The 12,554-nt window shown below is 34.5% G+C and overlaps 1 pseudogene across 1 annotated transcript; it reads right to left on the reverse strand.

Moving 5' to 3' along the window:
- Positions 1–3,035: 3,035 nt before the first annotated feature.
- On the reverse strand, positions 3,036–5,753 carry LOC145093310 (exocyst complex component EXO70E2 pseudogene; annotated as a pseudogene). Its single transcript, XR_013702827.1, has 2 exons — positions 5,538–5,753; positions 3,036–5,363 (listed from the first exon to the last, which is right to left on the reverse strand). The product of XR_013702827.1 is annotated as an exocyst complex component EXO70E2 pseudogene (transcript).
- Between the last annotated feature and the right edge of the window lie 6,801 nt (positions 5,754–12,554).

Genomic DNA, 12,554 nt, shown 5'->3' on the forward strand with positions numbered 1-12,554 from the left:
TGTATGTGAGAGAGATGGACAGATCGGTTGAAAGTGTGACCCAGATTTTTGTTTAATAATATAAATTAAATAGAAAAAAAAAAGTATAAAAAGAGGTGGATGACTAATGGCATGGCTCACTGCCACATAAGTTTCCTTGGCGCGTCACACTTCCATGTAGGCTTGGTAATCGGGGATCCGTTAAAAATTAACAAAATAGAATTAATTGAAAAGTAACTTGTAAGTTTAATGATCTATTGCACACAAAATAGTTTAGTGACCAAATCGGGTAAATGACAAAAATTGATTGTGCCGGAGTGGCATTTCCGCAAAGAAAAAAATATGACATGACCATAGTGGTACAAGTTAGCCAGCCATGTAGCCTCGGTAACCAGAGATCTGTTAAAAATTAACGGAGATGACTTAATTGACATGTAACTTGCAAGTTTAATAACCTATTACGCAGGAAAAATAGCTTGGTGACCAAATCGGATAAATGACACTAAATGATTGTGCTATGGCAACATTTTCCCTAAAGCATAATATAAACCAATACATATTAGACTATGAAACAATTATATTGAGGCTTAATGTAGGCCTGAATATCTAAAAAAAGTGCAATAGTTAAATTACCACCTCCATCGGTTTACACACATAATACTTGATCTTCATGCAACAGTAGCAGTTCAATTAGAGGCTTAATGTTGGAACTTTATACCATCAATCTTGAAGATGAACGAAAGAACAAAAGATACCCAAAAATTGCTACATTTATAAGATGCACACTTTTGGTAATGAGCAAAATATATCTTTATATAGGCTAGAATCGAGGTTTTTTGGATATGGTACATAGGCACTTATTTATGCCAATGTCAAGCAAAACCCCTTGTGGGCATCCTTTCCTTGTCTAAGAAAATTATGGATGTCCTACACAATACCAATTCATTTACCTTATAATCTGCTTAATTCCCAATTATTTCCTTTTAGTCCTGTTAATTCCCAATTAACTCGTATGTTTTCTTTAAGTGCTTCCACCTTATAACGATTACAAGGGATCAAATAATACTAGATAATAATCATATTGTTCATTCACTTTACCTTTTTGTGGAACCCAAATAAGATAAAAAGATGGTAACGCAATTCAATATATTATGATCATTCGTATATAATAACAATATTCCACTTGTACAATATACATAACAATACAATGGATCACACGAACATTGGATAGTGCTAGCTTTCACGTATGCGACCCCTAATTCCATTGACTATGTGATGCATATACATAGCAATACAATGAAACATTGAATGATTGATGTTGAAAGTTGGAATCATTTAAATTTTGAATGTGGAATAATTAATTAAACAAGAGAGGTTAAACCTAAACCCATAAATTTCTAGCTGATTTATTGTGTTCGTTGCTACAACTCCAACCATTGAATATGATAACATAAATAAGAATTCATATTTATCTCCAATGAGATTGAATTTTCGGTTGCTAATGCCACCCCTTGAATCCAACTTCGATGAGAAATCAAGATTATACAAAGAAGATGCAATGGGACATTTTTTTGATGAAAAATATCCATAAAATGGCTAAAACCATCGAAGGGTCAAAGATAAGAACCATATTTGGTGACAAAAGGATCCCAACATGAGTTACGAAAATCCACCTTGCTTTTAATCTTGAATTTACACTGCATTCAAAGAATTCTACAAAAGCAAAACTGAATAGTCCACTTTCCAAGGATATAAAGCGATTTGAGGTTATTGAACTTCCACTGGTAGGTCCGTAGGTATGTTGTATGCAGATAAAATAAATGAGAAGTATACCAAGTATAATGTTGAAGATCTCGAAAATCATTTTTTAGATTTGTTTGAGAGTTGTCCATGATCATTATATACTTTCCCTTGAAAGTTATTTCATTAGCTTTTGTGTTTATGTATCTCTTGTGAAGCTTTTTTGCAAGAAAATTGTGTTGTGTGTAAGCTCTTTTCAAGTTAAAGTTGTTACCTTATGCATTAAAAGTTGTTCATATTATGATTTTGTCAATATGTGATTAACTTTACGGACAATTGTACTTCACTTGCTTCTACAAACAAAAAATTCTTATTGCAAAAAATAAGGAAAACACTATAATTTGCAAGAATGAGCCATTTTATGTAAATCATTAGATGTCATTGAAAAAGCAACGTTTGTCTTGGTGCTTTAGGTCCAAAATATTCTTAAAAATATATGTTTTTTGTTGTAATTTTGCAAGTTTCTCTAAGAAAAAACATAAAACATAAAACAAATACGATAGTTCACAAGTTAATCATGTTGGTTTTCTTGGTAGACTCATTCATACGTATATAAGTTTTGAATTATAAAAAGAGATAAATGGAAGAAATAGTAATGCATTTATCATTGTTTCCTTATCAAAACATTGTACCTTCATTTTTTCTTAATAAAACGTTGTAATTCAAAATTATTTGTCGTTAAAACATTCTAATTCAAAAAATCTACCGTATTATAACAATTGATAACTTGATAATTTGCATTTTAACGACATGAAACAGTTAACAGGTATTTACGTTGTGTCATTTGTCAACATCATATCTTCTTATTATTTTATTTAAGATGCTTATAAAATTAATAGAAGCTAAAGGCATTCAACTTTCAACCCGAAAAATACCAAGTCACGATAATTCCCTTTTTAAAATTTTAACGTTTTCATTGTCTTTCTACAATAACCCGTGAAGCTACACCATGATCTCATCCTAGACCGATTGTTTGACTTTTAAAGTCAAAATAAAACCCATGATTACCCCATGTCGAATTTGGAAAAAATTTAGTTTTCTTATACAAATAAATTGGAAGACCAAAGTTAGCCTCACCATCGTTTGACTTTGACTTTTGAATATCATATGATTGATCTTGAAATTAAGGTCTTCAATTCTAGAATTTAAGAGCAACAATCACTATGACTACTCATATCAACCTTGCAATGCAAAAATTCATGTAATACAATCCAACATTGACAAATTCATATAATATAGTAATATACAAATATCAATGCATAATGTAACAATCATAACTTAAACAAAAATGTTTACACACAACAAAACACTTTTCTTACAAAAACAAAATTCAAAACAACTATATAAACACAAAACCTAATAGAAATACGAAATCACTTTCTATGAAAACTATGTAATGATCTTGGAGACCCTTCAAACAAATCCAAAAGATAACTCTCAAGATCATCAGCACTATACTTAATATACTTCTCACTTATACTATTCCCATACCTACCAACAAAAGTTCTATAAGCTTGAATCAACTTCAACGACAACGAAATCCTTAAATCCTCAGAAAGTTGACTATTCGGTATTGACCATCCCGTTTGACTTTTGTAAATCTCTTCAAACGCAATATAAAACCCTTGTAACCTTTCTTTAAGCAAAGTCTTTGAAATCGACCCTGAATTACTTCCATTATTATGAAGCCCTTCTTCTTTTAACAAATTCAAAATTGAACTCAAAGTCGATCTTTCATAACTCATTGCATATTGTTGAAACTTCCAATTACGTTTTCGAATCCAATTGTCACCAAGAACTGTTCTTAGCTCTGACCCTTTGACTTTTTCCGCCATGTAATTAATATTATTCATTAAAAAAAGATGCCCTAATGCTTCTTCTCTATATAACCTTGATTTCTCTTCAAGGTTCGATTCAAGAAGTGACATCAGCGATTGGAAATGTGACGTCATCGGTGAAATTGAAAACGATGAGTTTTTTTGATTCGCGTTATCGTCTTCAAGATTTACGTCTGGTGAAGACGATGGATCTTGAAATTGAATTTCGGTTTTCAAAAGGGTATTTAGGGAATTACTGTAGTCGATGAGGGTAGTAACGTAATTCATCACCCAACGAGTTAGATGGTGAATCCCACCTCCTGGGAAAGCGGCATTTGACGGATTTGCCCCTACTGCGTTTTTGAATTCAAGAAATGTTGTGGTTGCGCAATCGCCGATGCGAGTCAATACATCTTGGAACTCGGTTCTTAAGTACGATCCAGGGTCATTTTGGTAAAAAGACTCGATATCTGGTTTCAAATCGGCTAAAACTTCATACATATCGAGAATTCTGATCAATTTTTCGGGCTTATGAGGCCCAATTGAAATAGCTTCTGCGAAATTTAGAAGTTGCAAGATTGAAGCTTTTGATGACTCAGCAAAACACGAATTTACAACCTCGTTTTTCCCGAAAATTTGTTCGCATAATGACTTTTCACTTGCGAGATAAATTCTCACAAAGATTTTCATCACTTTTGTCCATTTTCTAATCTTGGAATTCAATGTAGCCCATTCCATCTTTAGAACATCTTCAATGCTTGATTTTTCAACTTCAAGAATGAATAAGCAATCATCTAAAGCATCTTTTCGGACACTTATGAAAGCATTACAACATTCTTTGATGTAATTTGAGTCAAACATCAAATTAGAAATGGATTTGAGATTAGGGATTACTTGAGGATTGATTAGATCCATGATGTGAACTTCTGATCCTCTGCTTATAGCTATACTATCTCTTTGAGTCGAATCATCAAATGAATCATCTTCAAATGAGACGATTGAGGAAGAATCCACACAATCATCTTCGATTGATCTAAAAGATAAACGTTCAGGTTCGAAGTTTTGTTGATTGTGAATGAGAATATGCTTGAATTCTTCTTCGAGTCTAGCCATGGATGTTTGAAGAACATCGTTTGCTTTGAGTAAAACTTCATGCTCTGAAGTGTCTTTGTTTGGATTCAAACTCTCTAATCTTTCGACTAATGTTTTGACTTCATTCACTGCGTTTAAATATTCATTGGTTTGATTTTCATCCGACCCGGAATCCAAAATCATGGATTGACCCACCTCCCATGTCATGATCTTATCTTGAATTGAATCGAGGCGAATCTTGATATCGCTTAGTTCTTCTTCTTCTTCTTCGTTTTCATCTTTAGGTTTGGTGATCTTTACTATGGATGATAATTTTGTGGCTAGATCCTCCAAGATTTTCGTTGCTTCATTGGAGAATTTCTTGTTCGACTCCAGTTCTGTTAGAATAAGTCGAGCAGCAGCTATCAAATTCTCTTCTTCCGGTGTATTCATCAGTGGATCGCAAATTCCCATACGGAAATATAGAAACAATCAAGAGATTCAGACACCAAACTCACAGAGGAATAATACCGAACACTTGGTGTGCAAAACAAAGTTCTGTGAGATACTTCAAACCCACACCTTACAGGATATGTAAATCGAGATTTATGTAACGGGATAAACAGAAAAGGAGGATGAAATCAAAGAATATGAAAGAACCCAGAACATGAACAAGAGAAGAAAGTTCGTAATCTCCTGTTGACCAAAAAAAAAAGGAGATCTTAAAGTCTCGTGGTCAATTGAAAGACAAATTAATCAAAAGTTGCCAATTTATTAGTCCAAAACACTCCATTTCCTAGAACGTGGTCGATGATTGAATGTCCAGAAAAGTACAAACAATTACAGTTATTGATGGCATGTGGTGGGTACCTGGGAAAAGTTTGTGGTGGCAGAAGAAGACAAAAACCCAAGAATATTTGAACAGCAATAACCTGTCAATCAATGGCCCGTTTCCTTCTCGATTTTCGAAAATGTTGAAGTATCAAGGTCCTTCTATGGCAGAAATCCAAGAAACGAGCTTGTTCAATGAATTGAAGCAGGTGGAGGTGTTTTGGTGTGAGTGGATGTTGTGAAACTGCGTGTTACAGCGAGTAGTCCTCCGTTGATGAAGCATCGAAAAAGTTGTGTGAACGTGGAAAGATGTTATTGGTGGTTGGGAAAGTCCATGGGTGGACTGGAAGTTGTTGTTGACGAACATTACCGTTTATTTTGACGTTTAACTAATTTTACATTAAGAATTAAAAAAATAATAATAATAACTTAAAAGTTACTTATTTTTTATATATTTGATTTTTTTTCGTATTTTCTCATTAAACTTGTTAACTTATTTAAAAACATCATTATTACTTGTTATAGTTTCTGGCATATTTGGCAACTCCAGCAAGAGTTAGATGGTCTTCTCCGAGTTTCAGGCCAAAAATCTAAAACAATTTGATTTTTCGATTTTTAGATCAAAAACACATATATCAATTTTTTAACTTCATCTATTCAAGAACATATACAAACTCATGATGCTCCAACTCAGAAATCAAAAACAAATATGATGAACTCAATAACATAAACACATAAATTCTTTGAGTTTGTAACAAAATCAAAGAAAATGAACGGATGAAGAACACAAATTGAAGAAGAACACACACACAAATATTTGAATCTGTAACAAAATGGACGAAACCATTGGAAGAACAACTAATCTAGGGTTTGTTTTTATGTTTATCTGGAAAAAAAAATAAAAAAAATGTGTGTCTTCTTTTTCTTCTTATCAATTTTATAAACATTGGCTTTATTAATTAGGTAAGTAAAATAATTTTGCAAATCAAATTGGTTCTTGATTGAATCAATGTTTATCTAAATCGATTTTGGTTAGGTCAATTTGACATTTAATTGAATTTTGAATTTTTAGTTTACAAGTTTTTCTATATTAAAATGTTCGCGTTAAACAAAATGGCTAATGAGCTATTTAAGTTAGAAAACATTATTGAATTAAAACATGTTACCAATATGATATGTTATTTGTATTTTTCTTCAAAAAATATGATAGTATCCTCGTATAGTTTATGGATAAATTGAAGGATAAATGTAATAAATAAATAACGAAACTATTTACATTGTTCTATAAAACATCCCATCATCACTGAGGACAACTATTCACCACCATGGGACCTTAACGATTTATGCATCAATGGCTCAGCGTAAAGATCTTCCCATACGTAGATGTTGTATTATAATATAAAGGGATTTTAATGGATTGACGTGTGACGAATTCTTTTATGATGAAGTAAAATTCTTATAAGAATATAAAACTAAAAATAGTAGCATATTTTTTAAAAACAACAAACTTTGCTCTAATCTTTTGATCTTTTTAGAAACGACAAATATATATTAATAGCGTCACGTGATTAGCAAGTAACTAAATCGAGGACAATGGAAAACAAGTACAGGAAAGGAAATTGATAAAATGTTTTAACAGAATGGTGAAATGCTCCAATCTATCCATCTACAATTCACCTTCCATGTTCTAAATTTGAACCTATAAAAAGCTTGAGATATCACATTGTCTGCAATCCTAGTTGGACTTTTATTTATCGCCTTGAACAATCTATTATTTCTAGCCACCCAGATATAACATAATAGACCATAAAACACCGCAGTAATCCTTTCCTTTTTCTTTGGATAATTGCCTCATGTAGATGCAACATTAATTAACTCATTGACATTATCAAAAGTAGTATTGGGTATGCCAAAACAATTTAAAATATATTCTCGAGTTTCTTTTGCCACGCGACAAGTCATCAGCAGACCAGTTTCCTGTTCAATATTACATAGAGGGCATAAGGTTGATTGTACTTTCATTCCTCTATATACGAGGTTTAGTAACACTAGGAGTCTGTCTAATGTTGCCCTCCATGCAAAGCAACGTATTTTGATTGGCACTACCTTAGGTCAATTGAATTTTTTCCCTGTAAGAGAGGTAGGGACGTAATCATTTTTGTGGCGTAGAATGTGTACCTTGTACTCACCATCTTTGCTCAAATTGAAGCTAAACCATTTAACCCCATGTAGCATATAACTTAAGTTCTCCAGATCTTCCAGAATATCCTCCCCTTTAATTTGCGATCTCCATCTCCATTGTAGTCCTGAGTTGGTAATTATGTCAGAAACAGACAGAATTTCCTAGTTTCCAACTTAAACAAGCATGGAAATCGTTCTTGTAGAGTTAGAAAGCCACACCAACGATCTTTCCAGAAAAGTATGTTTACATTTAATACGGGAACCAATAAAAAGAGCTCATGGTAATTGATATCAAATTCAAGAAGAGATTTGATAGCCTTCGCTATGTTATTCCAAACCCCACGCATTGAGGTTTTTGCAATTACAGTAACAGGCTTTATGTTAAGGTTATGAATACTATTTATGCATTCTTTGTATAGTCCTCCACATCTTTCTTTAAGTTTCCACCGTCACTTTAGTAGTGCTAAGTTTTGAGCTTTAAATGTCCCAACACATAGTCGGCCATCTTTTTTAGAAGCTATGATTTTTGACCAAGATACCCAATGAATCTTGGATCTAGAGTCTTTACCACCCCATAAGAATCTCCTCCTCATCTTTTCAAGTTCCTCAATGATTCCATTTGGAGCCTTAAATAGAGAGCAATAATATGTGGGTAAACTACCGAGTACATATTTTATTAAAACAATTCTACCCCCCAAAAGAGAGTGTTTTTTCCCTCCATACAAATAACCGAGATTGAACCTTATCGATTACTAGCCTCCAATTTTTCTTCAAAAATATATTTGCACCAACTAGGACTCCAAGGAACATGAAAGGTAATGTGCTTTTAAGACATCCAAGCACATTTGACTGATATTAAAGATCCAAATCAATGACATCAATGCCAAAAAGACGCGACTATTGAAAATTGACCTTCAATCCGGAGCAAATGTGGAAACATTTGAGGATTCTTGCTAGGTTTTTGATGCTCCCGGTGTTCTATTTACCTATAAAGATCGCATCATCTATATAGAATAGATGTGATACGGTAGGGCCATCATATGGTAAAGGAAGACCTTGCATGAGGTATTTCTTTATTGTAGTTGTGATGACTACATTCAAACCTTCCATTGCCATGATAAAAAATGAAAGAAGAGAGTGGGTCTCCTTGTTGTACTCCTTTGGTTATGGTAAACTCGTCTGAGGGAGATCTGTTTATAAGTACAGTGGCTCTCGAAGATGATAGACATCCATGAATCCACCTCCGCCATTTGGGACTGAATCCTATTTGTTTCATGATCCAATCGAGATATCCCCAGTTTATTGAATCGAACGCCTTCTTGTAGTCCACTTTTAATAAGAAAATCTTTTCTTTTCCTTTTTTTGGCCCATGAACATATCCCATTTACAATTAGTGGAGCTTCCAGGATGTGTCTTCCCTCTAAGTAGGCTGATTGAACTTCATCGACAACCGAGCTAATTAATGGTTTAATTCTTACTGCAAGGATTTTAGCAATAATCTTATACATGCATCCTATCAAGCTGATATGTCTATAATCTCCCAGACTCAATTGATCCTTGACTTTTGGTATAAGGGTTATAAAGGAAGAATTACAACCCTTGGCAAATTGACCATGAGCTTCAAAATATGACACGAAACGGATGACATCATGTTGATTAGTTCCCACTTGTGTTTCAAAATTTTGAATGTGTATATGTCAGGCCTTGGAGATTTTGTCACCACAACTCTATACTGCTTGTCTTATTTCTTCAAGAGATATAGGCGAATCAAGGAACTCCCTTTGATCATCCAAAAGAATTTGAAATTCTTCATTAACCAGTTTAGGTCTCACAAGCCATTTTTCGTGGAATTTGTTACTAAAGAATTTATGTATAGCCTGTTTAATCTCTACTAGTTCGGTGCTCCACTCCCAATTGATCGGCGGACCATGCATTCTGTTTTTCCTGTTTTTTAATAGCATTGTGATAGAATCGGTTATTTTTATCGCCTTCTGTTAGCCACCAAATTTTTGCTTTTTGTTGGATGTCCCGTTTCGCAAAATACTCTAATTCATTGATTTTGCCTTTGCATACTCTTCTTTCATTCAATTCAATATCAGATGATGGTTTTGATTCCACAAGCTCTTCAATATCCTCCACCCTTTTCTTTAGTTAAGCTAATAACTTAGATTCCATAGATGTATCTAAACCTCTCCATTTGCCAATTTCTTTTCTCGCATACCAGAGTTTGGCTTTTAAGAACATATCAGGGGTACCAAATCCTTTGAAAGAGAGCCAAGGATTCATGAAAGTCGTGTCAAAGTCTTCCCTGTGAATCCAACAGTTGAAGAATCAAAGAGGGCGGCCCAAAATCTTTGTTTGAAGGTTTAAGGATCAGGGGGAATGGTCTAAGTGTTCACGAGGTAGGACAATAACAGAGGTGAGAGGTTGTTGTGCAATGAAATTTGAACACACCAAGTATCGATCCATATTGTTGAGTTTTATCCCATCATCACACATATATGTGTATTTTTTACCTCCCTGATTGAATTTCTTCAACCTCGCATCCGCAATGAAGTTGTTAAAATCTTTCACGGTGGTTTTACAAAACCTAGAGTTGAATATTTTGTACTCATATGCGTTGAAATCTCCAAAGGATATCCAAAAACCATGTAAGCTTTATTTCATGTCTAGAAGTTCTGACCATAGTCTTCTCTTGTCTTGAATTGATTGTGGAGGTACCGTATAAATTAGCGATGGTTGTGATGCCCGAAATTCCAAACCATTGTCCTGATACAACAAGAAAATGTCTGGAGGAGAAATACATTGATTACACGAAGACATGAGGGTTCCAAATGCTTACAATACCACCTGATCTTGTCTTTTATGTGTTACATGGAGAAGATATTATCACAGACACAACAAATTAAGTACACAATAAATAAACACATAAATCTATTAGATTACACAAGTAGAGGAAATCAAAAAACAACAATAAATAAGTAAGGGGGACTAATTTATTATTCAATGGTAATTAATGTTTTAGCTAGAAATTAGAAAATGACCATTTATTATGCAGTAAATGTCTAAAGTTTGAATTATAATATTATGACCATAATTAAGCAAACTTGGAGAGAGATAATCTTTAGGTTTGTGCACTATATGTCTATTCGAAACAAAGCTTTTGAAAGCTTTTGGGATATTTTAGCTTTTAACTTTTAAGAAAAAAATCAAATAAAAAATGGATTTATTCGACAGTAGGAATTTTTATCTTTTATTTTAAACAAATGTTCATCATCCAAAATCTACTTCAAGTAGCTTTTGGGAGCTTTGTAGCTTTTAGTTATATCTAAGCGGACACTTTTAAAAGCTATAAGTTATTTTTGTCGAACACATCTACATAAATAAAAGCTACAATTTCTAATTAGTTGTCAGCTTCCTAAAGGGTGTGAAGACTACAAAGGTGCTATTGGTGAGTGTAACATCCCAAGTTTTGTCATTTGTAGTCCATGGGGATGGAAGGCTAAAGCCATGAAGAGCCTAAGGACTATATTATAATTTTGGGACTAGGAGGAGTACGTTGCGCGTACTAGGGCGCACCCTTGTATGCTGGGCGTACTCATAACAGAAGGAAACCCTAATATCTCGGGTTGGGGGCTATATAAACATCCTTATGGCTCTTTTTCTCTCCTCCTTCTCAGCCTCCATCTTCCAGAAACGTCCGCAAACCCCAGTTCTTGTGTGTGAGAGTGAGTTGGTGGGTATTTTGAACTCTTGAAGGTGAAGCCATTGCAACAAATAGTTGAAGAAGGAGGTTGGCTTGTAGATCTGAAGTTGTGTGGTTCCCTAGAAGCTCCAAAAGGTAAAAAGCTTCAAACTTTATGCTTGTAGGTCATAGATCGAGCCTTTCTAGCATTATGGAACCATTTCTTGTCCCAAAACCCCCCAATATGGTGCATGATGCATTTTGGACGAGATAAGATGTCCTTTTTCTGGGCCTTGAAGAGGTCTTAAGTGATAAAAATGAGCTCCCAATGGCTTAAGATGTCCCATGCATGTAGTAGAAGGGTCTTAATGGATTAATACCTTGGATTAAGAGCTTTATGGACGTCCAAAGTGATAAAGTTCGAGACTTTATGAGTCCTAGGCACATTTGGTCACTGGATTGGGAGTTTGGGCTTAAGTGTATAAGCCATTAAGCACTTATTAGGGTTTTGGTGAAACTCTACGTACGCCCAGCGTAATGGGTCAATGACCTCGTTTTCCAGTCAATGCGAGACTCGTGTACACCCCGCGTAGCCTTGGGGTATGCCCAACGTACACCTTCTGTGGACTTTTGGTGATTTGGGCCTTAGGTTTGGCCTACTTTTTGGGCTACTAGGGTTTGGGCCTTGTTGGAATTTCTGAGTAGATATGTTTTGGAGTAGTTTTGGTGATAGTGGATCGTGGGGTTAAGCCCAATAAGGAAGTTGGGCCCAATTTAGTAAATTGGGCCAATAATGGACCTTGCATAAAGACTTTCAAGGTTATGGATTTGGAATTTGGGCCTTGGCCCAATAAAATAGATTGGACTTGATGGATTGAGTGGACCCTTAGCCAAGTTTGTTATGTTGTGTAATGACTTGGTAATTATTATGTGATAGTTTGGGATTTCCTGTGAAATAGCGGTTCGCGAGTTCGTTTCTGCAGTTCAGATCAGCGTTGCGAGGTGAATTGTCCTCACTATATCAACAGGATCTAAGGCACCAAGGTCGGCCCTCTATATATTTGTATCTAGATTATGGCATGATATGTTTATTGATTACATCCTTGTAGTTAGGATGGTGGTATGTTTATGTTAATGACCTGGATTAGGTCGGTATCCTAGTATATAGGATAATGTTATGTTAGTGACCG

Source organism: Lactuca serriola, chromosome 3 (assembly GCF_051521515.1).
Source record: "Lactuca serriola cultivar US96UC23 chromosome 3, Lser_US96UC23_V15, whole genome shotgun sequence".
NCBI classification, from domain to species: domain Eukaryota; kingdom Viridiplantae; phylum Streptophyta; class Magnoliopsida; order Asterales; family Asteraceae; genus Lactuca; species Lactuca serriola.